The 15,687-nt window shown below is 46.0% G+C and overlaps 1 protein-coding gene across 2 annotated transcripts in view; it reads left to right on the forward strand.

Moving 5' to 3' along the window:
• Positions 1–7,869: 7,869 nt before the first annotated feature.
• Positions 7,870–15,687, forward strand: part of ELOC (elongin C) — a 46,598-nt gene continuing 38,780 nt past the window's right edge. Inside the window, exon 1 of one of the 2 annotated variants that reach the window (XM_033933318.1) lies at positions 7,870–8,084. The gene's annotated coding sequence lies outside the window, so the exon portion shown is untranslated. The remainder of the gene's footprint in view (positions 8,085–15,687) is intronic. The other variant, XM_033933319.1, reaches the window with a different exon arrangement.

Raw genomic sequence — 15,687 nt, forward strand, 5'->3', positions numbered from 1 at the left:
GCCAACCCCCTGGAAACAGGCTTTTCCAAAGGTCTGCGATCTCCCGCAGTTAGAGCTGTCCCTGCAGGGAACCTCTGCAGTAGAGAGTTGCGCGGGGACAGAAATCCCACCCGTCCCCGTGAGGAATCCCTCCGTCCCCACCCGTCCCCGTGAGGAATCCCTCCGTCCCCACCCGTCCCCGCGAGGAATCCCCTCCGTCCCCACCCGTCCCCACGAGGAATCCCCTCCGTCACCATCCTTCCCTATAAACTTCAGAAATAGTTATTTTATTTAATTATGCTACTGAATTAAAGTCTCTGGTAGAGACCCATTTACAAATAAGCAAAGAGACTTTATTAATTTGGAAATATTAATTGGGAATAATACATACTTTGTAAATGGGTTTCTACCAGAACCTCTAATGTAAATATAAAATATAAATACTCAGCTGATGAGAACCCACAAACTGTCAGCTGAGGACTTCCTTTGCAGTTGGCCGGGGGTCCCTTTTGCCAAGCTTGGCAGGCAGCAGTAGCGTCCCTGAGTCACAGATGCTGGCACCTCAGTGGCTCATGGATGCTGCCAGCGACTGCTGCGCTTGGTGGAGGGGAGTTCTGGCCATCTCTAGAGGAGGTCCTCTGCTGGCGGTGCTTGGGGATCCCCACCAGTCACAGCAAGGGTCAACAAGTACTTCAACACTGTAGAAATAAAACCAGAAATGCATTTCCTTTTCTTTTGAACACAAAACAAAGACATCTGCCATATACATTTCCCAAAGCTAACATATTTTAGTCAATAAATTCCATTTTTTACCTTCGTTGTCTGGAGACTTATTTTTCCATAAAGTTGGTCCCAGTTTCTTTTTTCCGCTTTCCCATCTTCTGTAAATTCTTCTGTTGCTGTCCATTGGTTCCCCCTACCATGGTCCAGCATTTATCTCTTTCTCATCTTTCGTGCCTGCCCACCAGCCCCATGCCCAACATTTCTCCTTCTATCACCCCTCTCCAACACTATGCCACATCTCTCCCTCCATTCCCTTCACCACTGCCAATATTCCTCCCTCTTGCATCCCTTTCAATCTGTCCCATTGTTCCCTTGCCACATTTCTCACTCTCATCTTTTTCTTCCCTATCACATTCTGTACCTTCCTCCCTACGACCAAAAATTCTCCTCTTTCTTCCATTTGCCGTGTGTGTGCCTTGAGGGAGGTCTGGTGCCCCAGAGTAAGAGCAGGGGTGCCCACACTTTATGGGCTTGCGAGCTACTTTATAATGACTAAGTCAAAATGATCTACCAACAATAAAATAAAAAAAAACCACAAAGCACAATGAAAGGCAGAGAAAATGTTAATTATTCATATTCCGGGTTTTTTCAAAGAGGTCACGGCAGATGACTCTATGCAATGTCACCTCTGTAACAAAATACAAAAATAGACAAATACACCCCCTCCCTTTTTACTAAACCACAATAGTAGGTTTTAGCACAGGGAGTTACGCTGAATGCCTCGCGCTGCTCTCAATGCTCATAGGCTCCCTGCGCTAAAAAACGATATTGCGGTTTAGTAAAAGGGAGCCATAGTGCAAAATATAGACAGCAGATATAAATTCTCAAAACAGACACATTTTGATCACTAAATTGAAAATAAAATCATTTTTCCTACCTTTGCTGTTTGGTGATTTCATGAGTCTCTGGTTGCACTTTCTTCTTCTGACTGTGCATCCAATCTTTCTTCCTTTCTTTCAGCCTCCTGTTTGTTTCCTCTCCTCCAGACCTCATTCTCTCCCCCAACTTTTTCTTTCTGTCTCCCTGTTCCCCCTTCTTTCTGTCTCCCTGTCTGCCCCCTTTCTTTCTTTCTCCGTGCCCTCCCCCAAGCCACTCGGTTTGCTGCCACCGCCATCGGGGAATAGCCCCCAAGCCACCGCTGTCCCAAGCTTTCCCTGCAGAAGCGTCGCGCTGACCAGCATTCCGCTCCCTGATGTCAATTCTGACATAGGAGAGGAAGTTCCGGGCCAACAAGGCATTTCTCCTCATTCCATCCAGCCTGAGCCCCATCTCTCCTTGATCCAGCATTTCCCTTCTGTGTTTGTCAGAATTACCATTCCACCTATTTTCCAGCATCACCCTTCTTTGTGTCCATCTCACCTATATCCCTATCTCACCACTTTTTCAGAATCTTCATTTGTCTCTGTCCTTGTCTTTACCCCATGTTCACCATTTGCCTTTTCAATGTCTTTATCTCCCCCCCCCCACACTTTTTCAGCATTACTTATATGTCTCTATTTCATCTCCTCTTCATGTCCCCTCTGTATCTCTATCCTTATTCAGTAGGTCCTGCTTACTCTTTCTCTTCTTTGTGTCACTATCTCCATTTTCAGCTTTCCCCCCTTTTCCTTTGTTACTGCACCTGGTAGCCAGAATCTTTCCACCCTCCCTCCACTCCGACCCAGCCCAGTATGAAATATTTCCTTTTGTTTCCCTCCCCTCTCTCTCTCTCTTCTCCTCCCTCACCCATGAGTCCTGCATCTGGCCCTCTCCCTTCTACCTGCACCTGGCAACACCCCCCTGCTCCGCGGCTCTCTTCAGCAACTCATCAGCAGCGGTGATCAAGACAAGCTGCCGACATCGAGGCCTTCCCTCTATGAGTCCCGCCTTTGTGGAAAAAGGAAGTTGAAACAAGCGGGACTCGCAAAGGGTAGGCCCTGACATCAGAAGCTTGTGTCGATCGCTGCTGCTGAGTTGCCGAAGAGAGCCGCGGAGCAAGGGGTGTGGCCGAAAGCAGGTAGAAGGGAGAGGGAGATAGGAAGGCTGTAGAAGCTCCGGAGCATGACTCCGACCCCGGCCAGGATGATTTCTTTTTCAGGCGTGCAGCTTACAAGTCCGGCGTCGCGGCGGGAAATAGCCATGCTGAGCAGTGAGCTCAGCACGTACACAGATGAAAGCCTTGCTTGCTGATTGGTCCGGCGGCACGGCGGGGCGGGGCCGCCGGACCAATCAGCAAGCAAGGCTTTCATCTGTGTACGTGCTGAGCTCGCTGCTCAGCATGGCTATTTCCCGCCGCGACGCCGGACTTGTAAGCTGCATGCCTACATCGCCAGAATTTAGGTAGGCTGTTTTCATCCCCATTGGAGTCCCATGGGCCAGGGGGCGTCCCCGTTGGAGTCCCGTGGGCCAGGGGGGGAACCTGCGGGATCCCCGCGATCCCCGTTCCCGTGCAGACCTCTACTCTGCAGCATGAGGGAGAAAACCGCAAAGGAAAATAAACATGAGCAGAAAATATAAGCTCCTACAGCCTGGCATGTAGGAAAGAAACTGATTCTTGAGGGGACAGTGCTGAGGTAAGGGTAGCGCGAAGGACATTGGCGCTACGACAATCCTGCCCCAACATTTGCGCGCAGGACAAATGTGCGCCATACTATTTCCTTCATTTGTGGCAACCCCCTCATTGTAGTGGGGGTTCCCCCCACATACACCCTCAGAGCAGAAAATTGAAAGTTTGGAGTCCCCCCGAACCCACACCTCAATGAGAGTGGGAGTGTAACACCCCCCCCCCCCCAGAGCGCAAACGGGAAGGAAATAGGGCAGCGTGCATTTGTCCTGCGCATAAATGTCGGGGCGGGATTGACAGCACGGCAACGTACTATGCACTATTGACGGGTCACCGAGGTTGAGAGGGGTGGAGCTTAAGTCGCTGGAATATGAGGCTTCCTACAAGTCCTGGCAGGTAGAGGGAAATAATCCACTAGTCCCGGAATAAAGTGGGATTGTACAAGAAAAATAATTTTTATTTTCTATGTAGTGATTAGAATATTTGCAACATACTTCAGTCCTGGTGTCCAGGGAAGAAATTGGGGAATGGGAGGCGACCCCAAAACCCACTAACAAGTTGTATATTCCTCATAGTCAAGCAGGCCCAGGTTGCATTACTGTCCCAAACCCCCCCCCCCCCCCCCCCCCCGCCAATACCACCATCCTGATATCTGTCTTTATATTTTGTACAGCACAGGGGGAAATGGATCTTTCTATTTCTCTGGTATTTGTCAAGGCTGGCTTGTTGATGCTTCAGTTTAATTTTTGTTTACATATTTTTATTTATAGTTTGTTGTCAGTTATTCTATATTTGTTGTCTGTATTCTGTTTGCACGACCAGGATCAGGTATTTTCTTAGCATGAAATTTATATTTAGTAATCTGAAGTAATTTGGTTTGTTCAATCACCATGTACCAGCAATATTAAACAATGTCAGTAGTATAGATGAGGGTATGTGTTAAATTATGATCCTCCCTGGGTATCAAACACTACCAAAACCCTTATCCACACCCTTATCACCTCTCACTTAGACTACTGCATCTTGCTTCTCACAGTACTTCCAAGTAACCATCCGTTCAAAATTCTACCAAACTTATATTCTACAGTGTCACTATGCTCACATCACTCTCTCCTCGTCAATTCATTAGCTCCCTAACCATGTCTGCATACAGTTCAAATTCCTCTTATTTACTTGCAGCATCTCAATATTTCTCCTTTCTTATCTCTATGGTCCTCCCCAGGAACTCTATTCATCAGGCAATGAAAGATTATGTTTTTACATAGATAATCTTCTTTCTGTTAATCTTCACAGGAGTCTGTACGTTAGGTGATCAATACCCAGCCGCAAACCAGCTTTGCAGAAGTGTGTCACTGAGTTTTCAGCACCACTTTCAATCCCAGTGTAGTGGAGTGCCCCTTCGGTTTGTACCAAAGCAATCAATCTCCACTGGAATAGGATACAAAGGAGGAGTACAACTTCCCCGCAGGTATCAATACATATTTGTTTTGCTCTGCAACTTATAAAAAGAACAATTATTAACAAGAATTTACTGTATAACATAGTAGCAATAGTGAACCAATATACTGTATGCAATAAGCACTAACATTACAGGAGCCAGAAGTTCAACATGTTATTTACTTATACAGGATTTCTTTATGCTTAGCCATCTGACTGACAGGAGAAAAAACTCAAGTTCTGGAATTTAGAAATATCTGAGGCAGAAAGCAGGCAAATCAGAAAAATGAGGGTGGGCTCCTATGAAGATTAAGAAAAAGAAAATTATCAAGGTTAGAACCTAATCTTTCATTCTGTTATATCTACAAAGGAATGTGTACGATGGGTGAGGCACCAAAGCAATGGCTGATGTCTAGGGTCGGACAGAGGAGCCTGCCCGGCAGCGGCGAAAAGGGCAAACAGAATGCTTGGAATGATTAAGAAGGGGATCACAAACAGATCGGAGAAGGTTATCATGCCGCTTTACTGGGCCATGGTACGCCCCCCCACCTGGAATACTGCATCCAGCACTGGTCGCCTGTACTTGAAGAAGGACACAGTACTACTCGAAAGGGTTCAGAGAAGAGCGACTAAAATGGTTAAGGGACTGGAGGAGTTGTCGTACAGTGAGAGATTAGAGAAACTGGGCCTCTTCTCCCTTGAAAAGAGGAGACTGAGAGGGGACATGATCGAAACCTTCCACATAATGAAGGAAATAGACTTAGTAGATAAAGACAGGTTGTTCACCCTCTCCAAGGTAGGGAGAACGAGAGGGCACTCTCTAAAGTTAAAATGGGATAGATTCCGTACAAATGTAAGGAAGTTCTTTTTCACCCAGAGTGTGGTGGAAAACTGGAACGCTCTTCTGGAGGCTGTCATATGGGAAAACACCATCCAGGGGTTCAAGACAAAGTTAGACAAGTTCCTGTGGAACTATAACGTACGCAAGTAGGGCTGGTCTCGGTTAGGGCGCTGGTCTTTGACCTGGGGTGCACCGCGGGAGCAGACTGCTGGGCACGATGGACCACTGGTCTAACCCAGCAGCGGCAGTTCTTATGTTCTTATCAAGGACCCCAAAGTAGCATACCTCTCAAGCTCCCACATCCACTCTCTAACACCTTGGAAAGGTATGGAGAGTAGACCAAGAAGCTGCTCCTGTGGGAGGAACTGCCCGAGACTCGACCCATAAAGATGCAACACTCCTGGTCGAGTGTGTCTTAAGAGAAACCAGTGGCTGCTTGCCACAGGTGATGTATGCCAATAAAATCACCATACAAATCCATCTGGCTATAGAGGCCTTGGACTGCCTGGTTAGCACAAACAGATGGTCTGAAAGACGAAATTGAGTAGTCTTTTCCAGGTAGTGAAGTAAAGCTACACACATCCAGTTTCTGTAAAATCCTATCCTGCTTACCCGAGCCTGTGGTTTGAAAAGCAGGCAGATGAACCTCTTGGTTAATGAGGAAATCTAATACAACCTTCGGAAGGCAGGAAGGAACAGTACAGAGCTACCCCAGCTTCTGTGATCCTGAGGAAGGACTCTCTGCAGGAGAGAGCTTGCAATATCAATATTCGTTATGCCAAGATGATCACCACCAGGAACTGACTTCACCGTGAGGTTCAAGATGGATGTCTCCTGCAGCGGCTCATACGGAGGCTGAGCGAGACCTTTTAGAACAAAAATAAAAAAACTAAACAGAGCAGATCAGAAACACCTCTGTACAATTTGCTTGCACAAAAAAACACTGAAGGGGGCACTATACTCCACTGAGAATGAGGGAGGTTCTGAAAGCTGAGTGACACACTTCTGCAAAGCAGGTTCATGGCTGTGGATTGATCACCTAACGTTCGGACTACTGCGTAGATATAACAGAAGTCTCTCTTATTTGTCTTCTCTATTGCCAACTCCAGACTACGTTCCTTTTGTTTTGCTGTACTATATACCTGGAACACACTGCCTAAGTTCATTAAATTCCATCCCTGGCAGTATTCAAATCCAAGCTAAAAGCCTACTTTTTCAAGGTTTCTTTTAACTCCTAACCCCCACCCACTTATAAAGCATCCATACCTGAGAAACTCCCTAACCCCCTACTTGTCTGATTAGATTGTAAGCTCTACTGAGCAGGGACTGTCTCTTGAATTTTTTTTTCGTAATAAATTTTTATTAAAAGTTTTGATTAAAAATATATAACATCATGCTATAGAAATGATAAGTAGTAGGGGCATTATAAATATGATGTCTAAGTCCAAATTGGGACATTTTGCCAAAAATGTCTAGCACACAGCCATAAAATTGAGCCAGAAAAATGTCTAAATTTCTGGTTCATGAATGGAGTAGATTTACATGCCTGTCACTTCATTTTATGCAAATCTCTCTCATGCATATTCATTAGGGCTAGCCTGAAAACCCGAGTGGCCTGACTGTCCTCCAGGACAGGGTTGGGAACCACTGCACTGTCCACTTGCTTGCTGCTTTCTTAGGTTTGGTCATAATATCTGGAGCTGTCATAGAGCCTGGTATCTACTGTCACCTCTTTGGGGAGTGGGAGGAGGTCAGTGACTACTGGAGGATTAAGGGGGGGGTCATGCCTTCATCCCTCCAGTGGTCAGCTAGGGCACTTTTTTCTGATTTACTAGTGACTGAAACAGGTCTATTTCCATTAGGCTACTTCTCTATTACAGGCACAAAATGTACCCCATTTGTGTGTCTCGTTCCCACAGGATGAGGGGAGGGAGGGGATAACTCAGCGTGCCAGAACCTCTTCAAGAAGCCCTAAGTCTACCAAAAGGTTCAATGTTTATTTGATAAACCACTTTAGGGGGAAACGGTAGACAATAAAGAAAACCCCGCCCGCCCGCAAAGTAAAGATTCTGAAACAGTTCTCAAACCCCCGATCTCGTTAATTTTTTTCCTTCAACCTATTTTCCAACATCCCCTTCTTATACCAAAAGATATCAATTAACTCAATCTCCGTTTGCTCTCTTTATGACCCGCCCGCCGGAACCCAAGCAACGCCACTAGCTCCGCGCGCCCTCATTAGATCCCACCAGTACACAAAAAAGATAAATCCCCGCCCTTTTTCTTAAGCTCTTACTGGTACAAGCCTGTCCGGGAAGGGGCGGTCGCTAGTTTTGCACTTCCGGTTGTAAATTTGCTGACGTCATGCCGTGCCTATGAAGCTGAATCCTTTTGTGGAGTCTTTCCTCTCTTCCCCCGTCTTGACCGCCGGAAACAATAAACGCGAGCTGCTACAAGTCCTAGAGACTTCTATGGTGGCTGGTGACGGAGAGGCGCCAGGTCCCGGTGAGTTGGAACCTAGTGCTTTCTTTGTCCTGGGACCTGAGTTAGAAAGCTATATTTTTGACTCTGCTCTGGTGCGTGGTCCTCTTTGCTGGCGACGGGAGGCTTTCCTGTCACTGTATGGGAATCTCCGGATTGGGGTGTTCGTGTTGCTAGGGTTAATCTACTGCAAGTCATAGGTGGGATTTTATTTCAGTTAGTCTGTGATTGTGTTTGCTTTGAGGTCCATTTATGTTGCTTCTTGACCATGTTATGATCTTTCACACTTTCCTTATCCTCCGCTCCAGTAATTTTTTTTTAACTCCTCCCCCCCCCCCCCCCCGAGCGGTTTCACGGTTCTTTGAGGATAGCTGAAGGGTTTTTTTTCCTGTTTGTATAAAATAACTATCAACATACCTTTTAATATTAATTTTTTTTAAAGTGGAAATAAATCTTGCATAAGAAAGGAGAAAATGCCCAATGATTAACATACAGTCTTTTTTTAAATAAGGCTATGAATATTCATCTGGCATACCGGTAGTAGAATATTTTTGAGTGTGTGAGATCAGAAAAAAAAAAAAAAAACTAGCTCTGACCCCAAGCTCTCTTGTTGCTGTTTTTAGGGGATGATGGCCCTTTTTACCTACCCCAGCTGTGTATCCTAATTTTAAAATTGAGGCCACTGGGAGGGTGTAGATGAGCTGGAGTAAGTCTTAACAGAGATTTCGGCAGTTGGAACCCAAGCACAGTACCGGGTAAAGCTTTGGATTCTTGCCCAGAAATAGCTAAGAAGAAAAAAAAAAAATTTAAATTGAATCAGGTTGGGCAGACTGGATGGACCATTCGGGTCTTTATCTGCCGTCATCTACTATGTTACTATGGATCCAAATGAGCTAAAGGAGAACCACCAAGTATGATACTTCTGATTAGTGTGTGTCGATAGACATCCACCCCACCAATTCAAGTTCTTGTTCCACAACTTTCCAAATAGGTTCAGTATGGGTAACAACCAAGAGGACCTCCGCTAGCCTGTTTTTAATGGGGGCATTTCCAAATACTTTCTCTTTGTCTATTGAGAAGTGCATTCATGTCCTTCAAGTATGCAGTTCTTCCTCCCATCTGCTTTCCCTTTTCTGCCTTGAGCTTGGGAAGAGAGGAAGAGCATAGCACAAAAAAACTAGAATGATGAGGGCTGCTCTAGAGGTCTCCAGGGGCCACCACTTGCCCCCAAGGCTTGCATTGAAGAACACTGGCCTACCCACCTAAACAGATTTGGGGGAAAATGCTAATAACAAAATCATTCCTTCTCAGGAAATATTTGAGGATGATGATTGGGTCACAGAAAATGCCTGTTATCCCAATACCATATTAGGCACTGAAGCGGTAATCTCTTACATTCTACATGCTAGATAAAGCATGTCATCATAATTATTTATTTATTTGGTTTTATATTCCATCCTCACAGGAGAGCTCAGAACATTTATTTATTTTGTTTTCTATCCTGCCTCCCCAAAGAGCTCAGAACGGGTTACAGGCTAAAATACATAATATACAGGTTGCAGTTTGTCATAAATTACATTGCAAGATTTTTCAATACAAGTTTTTGTCCTAACTCGACACAAACTAGGGATCTAAACCAATATACGTAAATAAAGTTTACAGGTTAAAATTGTCATAGTTACAGTGCAAGATTTTTCAATACAAGTTTTTTTAAATCCTAACGCAACACATACTGAGAATCTTGTCTCAATATACGTTCTTTGTAATCTAGCAGTCGTGGGCAGGGGAGTTAGATGAAGAGAGATGTTTTTATTGCTTTCCTAAAACTGAGGAGTCTTTCAAGGGATCTAATCTGTGGGGGCAGTTGATTCCAGTGGGTTTGTATGAAGTGGTAGTAGGAATGTCATTTGGCAGTTTGCAGTTGAAGGGCATGACCAGGGGGCGTTTTGAGGTATATTTCATCCTGGGAGCAGAGGGACCTGTTAGGCACATATGGAGGAATCTTGGTCATATAGCCCAGTTCTATGACGTATAAGAATTTGAATGCTAGCATTAGGCCCTTGAAGACACAACGTTTGGCTACAGACAGCCAGTGAACCAACGATAGAACCTGGGAGACGGGGTCAGGAACACTGAGGTTTTTTTTATAAGTCTGATTGCTGTGTTTTGTACATGCTGGAGATATGGTATGTTCTTCGTCGTGAGACTGTTGAATAGTGTGTTGCAGTAGTCCATGTAGGAGAGGACTAAGACATAGAGTAGCTGGGTGAAGTCAGATTCAGAAAAGTAGCATGGCAGATATAGCATGGCAAACATAATCTGGAAGATACGACATATAGTAGAGTGAGAGTATGACAAATGTGGCATGGTCAGACATAGTACATAGTATGGTGGGATCTTGCACAGTGGAGGCTATACATTATACCACCGGAGGGGACTTGGTAGGGTAGAGCATTATATGATGGGCAATATAAAGTGTGACAGTACATGGCACAGTAGGACAAAGCACATCAGAGTTTGAGACTCAAGACAGTGGAGGGCAGGTGCCCTTTTTTAAGGTCTGGGAAAATTGAGTTGGCGCATATTCATTATAATTACATTTGTTATCTGCCATTACCACAAAGTTCAAGGTGGCTTACAATAAGATTGACTGAGCATACTCAGGAAATTCAATTACTTTTATGAACCAGTCAAACATATCTTATTTACCTAACACATTTTTCTGAAATAAGTCTTAAAAAATTTCCTAAACCTACTATAGTCTGCCATTTTTCTTAACGTTAAAGGTAGAACATTCCAGGATTTCACAGCCAAGAATATAAGAACATAAGATTTGCCGCTGCTGGGTCAGACCAGTTGTCCATCGCGCCCAGCAGTCCGCTCATGCGGCAGCCCTTAGGTCAAAGACCAGTGCCCTATTTTAGTCTAGTCTTACCTGCATAATGTTCTGGTTCAGCAGGAACTTATCTAACCTTTTCTTGAATCCGTGAAGGGCAGTGTTCTCCCCAGGGCCTTTTAGCTGGGCTCACCGCCCAGCTAATTTAGATGACCGCCCAGCAAATCCTTCTGCTGCTGCTGATGCTCCTTCCCGAGCTGACTCTCCGCCAAAAATTTTATTTGACGCCTGCCTTTTTTTTTTTTGCCAGCATACTTTTACTTGCTTCGGGCCTTCCTCGTTGCCGGGTCCTGCCTACTTTCTGTTTCCGCAAAAGCAGAACCTGGCAGCGAGGAAGGCCCGAAGCAAGTAAAAGCAGTAAGTTGTAAGCTTCCCTCCGGGGCTCTAATGTGTGCGTGCTGGCTTCCCTTCTCTTCCCTCCCCCCCCCCCCCACGGGACGCAACTTCCGGTTTCGAAGAGAAGGGAAGCCGGCACGCACACTATAGAGCCCCGGAGGGAAGCTTACAACTTACTGCTTTTACTTGCTTCAGGCCTTCCTCGCTGCCGGGTCCTGCCTTTTCAGAAACAAAAAGTAGGCAGGACCCAACAACGAGGAAGGCCCGAAGCAAGTAAAAGCAGCAAGTTGTAAGCTTCCCTCCATCGCTGACCTGTGAAAGATAGGTCAGCGATGGAGGAAAGCTTACAACTTGCCTAGAGACTCTACCGACGGGTTTGTGAGCTGGGAGGGATGGAAAGAGAAATGCTGCTGCTGCACCTAATAGGGGAGGGGAGGGGGAAGAGAAATATTCTGCTGCTGCACCCATTTTGGGGGGAAGGGAAGAGAAATGTTGCTGTTGCACCCAATTTTTTGGGGGGGAGGGGGAAGAGAAAAGCTGCTGCTTCACCCAATTGGAGAGGGGGGAGGGGAAGAGACGTGCTGCAGCAGCAGCACCCAATTGAGGAGAGAGAGGCGAGAAGGAAGACCAGGGAAGGGAGAGGAGAGGCAAGAGACGCCAAGACCATGGGAGGGAGGGAAAGGAAAGGAGCTACCAGAACATGGGGGGGAGAGATGTCAGCGCATATAGGGGGAGGAGGGAGATGCCAGGGCATGGGGGGAGAGAAGGAAAGGAGATAGAAATGCCAGACCATAGGGTGGAGTGGGAAGGAAGGAAGGAAAGAAAGGAGAAGAGAGAGATGCCAGAGCATAGGGGAGGGGGTGAAGCTGAAATGAATCATGTATAAAGGAGAGAAAGGGCACAGGATATACAGGTTATTGAAGGGATATAGAAAGAGGGAAGATGCCATATGGAACAGAGAAAGGGCGGGCACTGGATGGAAAGGGCAGAAAGGGTGGACAGTGGATTCAAGGGGCAGAGAGAGGGTGGACAGTAGATGGAAGGGGTAGAGATAGAGAGGGCAGAGGCTGGGTGGAAGGGGCAAAGAGAGGACAGATGTTGCATGGAAGGGAGTGAGGACAAACGCTGAATAGAAAGAAGAGAGCAAAGAGAAGATGATTAAAGCAGAAACCACAAAAGGTAGAAAAGAAATTTTTTTGTTGCTTTACGTAAAATTTAGTATTGTAACTGTATTAATTAAAGTTTATAAATGGGAAATTGAAATAAGGCAGTTTTTTGGGACTAAACCCCTTTCCTCAGGTCAGGACAGGATACCATAACAGCAGGGGTACCCAAATGGTCGATTGCGATCGACCAGTAGATCGCAAAGGCAATGTGAGTCGATTGCGTTGCCTTTGTAATCTTTTTCTTCCTGCCTCCCCGAGCCAGGCCAGGCACGTACAAGTGCCAGACTCGCAAGACTTCACCTCTGACGTCAATTCTGACATCGGAGAGGTAATTCTGGGTCAGCCAATCACTGCCTGGCTGACCTGGAACTTCCTCTCCGACGTTAGAATTGACGTCAGAGGTGAAGTTCTTGTGAGTCCGGCGCTTGTATATGCCTGGTTTAGCTCAGAGAAGCAGCAGGGAGAAATCGGCGTGGTGGCTTAGGGGGTAGGGAAAGAATCGGGGAAGTGGAGAAATCGGCACAATGGCTTGGGGGGGCAGGGGGAGAGAAAGAAAGACAGGCAGGGCGGGAGAGAGAGAGAGAGAGAAAGAAAGGCAGAAATAAAGAGGGGGCAGGGGGAGAGAGAAACAGGCAGTCAGAGGGGGAGAGAGACAGAATGAAAAGGGAAGTGGCAGACAGAAAGAAATATTGGGTTTACAGTCAGAAGAAGGAAGTGCAACCAGAGACTCATGAAATCACCAGATAAAAAGGTAGGAAAAATGATTTTATTTTCAATTTAGTGATCAAAATGTGTCCATTTTTGAGAATTTATATCTGCTGTCTATATTTTGCACTATGGCCCCCTTTTATTAAACCGCAATAGCGGTTTTTAGCGCAGGGAGCCTATGAGCATCGAGAGCAGTGCAGGGCATTCAGCGCATCTCCGTGTGCTAAAAATCGCTATTGTGGTTTAGTAAAAAGGGAGGGGGTATATTTGTCTATTTTGTATAGTTGTTCCTGAGGTGACATTACATAAGGTTATCTGCCTTGACCTTTTTGAAAATCCGGGAATATAAATAGCAATTAATATTTTCTCTGCGTACAGTGTGCTTTGTGTTTTTTAAAATTTTATTGTTGGTAGATCATTTTGACTTGGTCATTTAAAAGTAGCTCGCAAGCCCAAAAATTGTGGGCACTCCTGCTGTGGAACCATTCTTGTATGACTGGACGAGTTATATTTATCTTTTTTTTTTTAGTTGTTTAAATTCATGCAGAAATAAATGGCTAGATTGAACATAATGACTTCATTAACGCCTTTCCCTTTTTTAAACCTCTATACCATTTGAAAGAGGGCAAATATCTAATTACAGTCAAACCTCGGTTTGCGAGAGTTTTGCAAGACGAGCAAAACTTTCTCGCAAAACTTGTCTCGCAAACCAAGTGTTGACTCGATTTGCAAACACCCCCCGATAACCGGCATCACTCCACCCCGCTCGCAAAGGCCCCCCCACTAGAACCGGGACCCCCCCCCGCCCGAACAACTTGAACTTGAACAACTTGAACTTACCCCCCTGTCTGGCACCGGCACGCAGCCCACAGGACGTGCTGGTGCCACTAGAAGATCTTCGTGCCTCTGCCGGCCTTGAGAATGCATCTGCGCATGCTCAAGGCCTTCTAATTCTCCCTCTCGCCGAGAGGGAGAATTAGAACACGGGCGGCACTCCACTCGTTGATGCTTTTCCAGTCAGAGTATTGTCCATTCATCCCCAATCTCTGTTTCCTATCCACCAACCAGTTTTTAATCCACATGAGTATATCGCCCTCGATTCCATGGCTCACAGTTTTTTGAAGTGGATGTTCATGCGGGACCTTGTCTAATGCCTTCTGAAAATCTAGATATACAATGTCGACTGGGTCACCCTTGTCTATCTGCCTATTTACTCTCTCGAAGAAGTGCAGTAAGTTTGTCACGCAAGATCTTCCTTTGCTGAAGCCGTGCTGGCTGGTCCTCATCAGTTTGTGTCTGTCAAGGTGATCGATGATGCGGTCCTTTATCAATGCCTCTACCATTTTTCCTGGTACCAAAGAAAGACTCGCTGGTCTGTAGTTTCCTGGATCTCCCCTCAAACCTTTCTTGAAGATCGGCATAACATTCACCACTTTCCTGTCTTATTCATACTGGGGGTTTTAAAAATAAGTTTACTTTTGTCCACACATATGAATGCTCACAGTTTGTGTAATGTGGCACCTTTCCCGTTTAGGAATTAAGCCTTGCCACCTCGCCTCTCCAAAACTTAATTTCCAGGGTACAATCTGTTGCCAGCCTCTCCCTTCACATTTGAGGTCACACATTCAATGGTGTGCTCTAAGCTTCTGTTGAGAGTGAGCTCTGAAAAGCACTCCAGTTTTTCCACAGCCTATTCACTGCGTTGCCTTTACAAAGCTGGCCACCGCTGCTGCTACTTTTAGGAGGCCTGTAGGGGGGGGGGGGTTCAGTTGGGAGGTGCTGCACAGGAGACTAGGAGAACATAAGAAGTTGCCTCTCCTGGGTCAGACCAGAGGTCCATCGCGCCCAGCAGTCCGCACCCGCGGCGGCCCATCAGGTCCATGACCTGTCAGGTTTTCTTGATTTAGCCCTATAGCCCCCTTATTTTTCTATCTATACTCTTTCTATACCCTATCTATCTCTCTCTGTACCCCTCAATCCCCCTATCTTTCAGGAATCTATCCAATCCCTCTTTGAATCCCCGTAGTGTACTCTGCCCGATCGCCTCCTCCGGGAGCGCGTTCCATGTGTCCACAACCCTCTGAGTGAAGAAAAACCTCTTGGCATTGGTTCTAAACCTGTCCCCTTCCAGTTTTCCCGAGTGCCCTCTCGTACTTGTGGTTCCCCGTAATCTGAAGAATCTATCCTTGTCTACCTTCTCTATGCCCTTCATGATCTTGAAAGTTTCTATCATGTAAAGCAGGGGGATGGGAGGGAGGGATTTAAAGCTGCTGCACAGGGGGTGGGGGGATAGAAGAGAGAGAATTGGTGGAGATGGGATGGAGGAGAGGAAGGGAGAGATGCAACAGAGGTAGAAAGAGGCGAGAGGGTAATATCCTGTATATGGTGGAGGTTAGGGAAACATGCATGAAGAAGAGGGGGAGAAATGTTGAAAATAGGGTGGAGGGCAGGAAGAAATGGTGTGCATAATAATGGAGGGGAGGAAGGAAGAGATGCTGCATTGAGGTGAATAGAGAGATTT

This window comes from Geotrypetes seraphini, chromosome 2 (assembly GCF_902459505.1).
Source record: "Geotrypetes seraphini chromosome 2, aGeoSer1.1, whole genome shotgun sequence".
Classification (NCBI taxonomy): domain Eukaryota; kingdom Metazoa; phylum Chordata; class Amphibia; order Gymnophiona; family Dermophiidae; genus Geotrypetes; species Geotrypetes seraphini.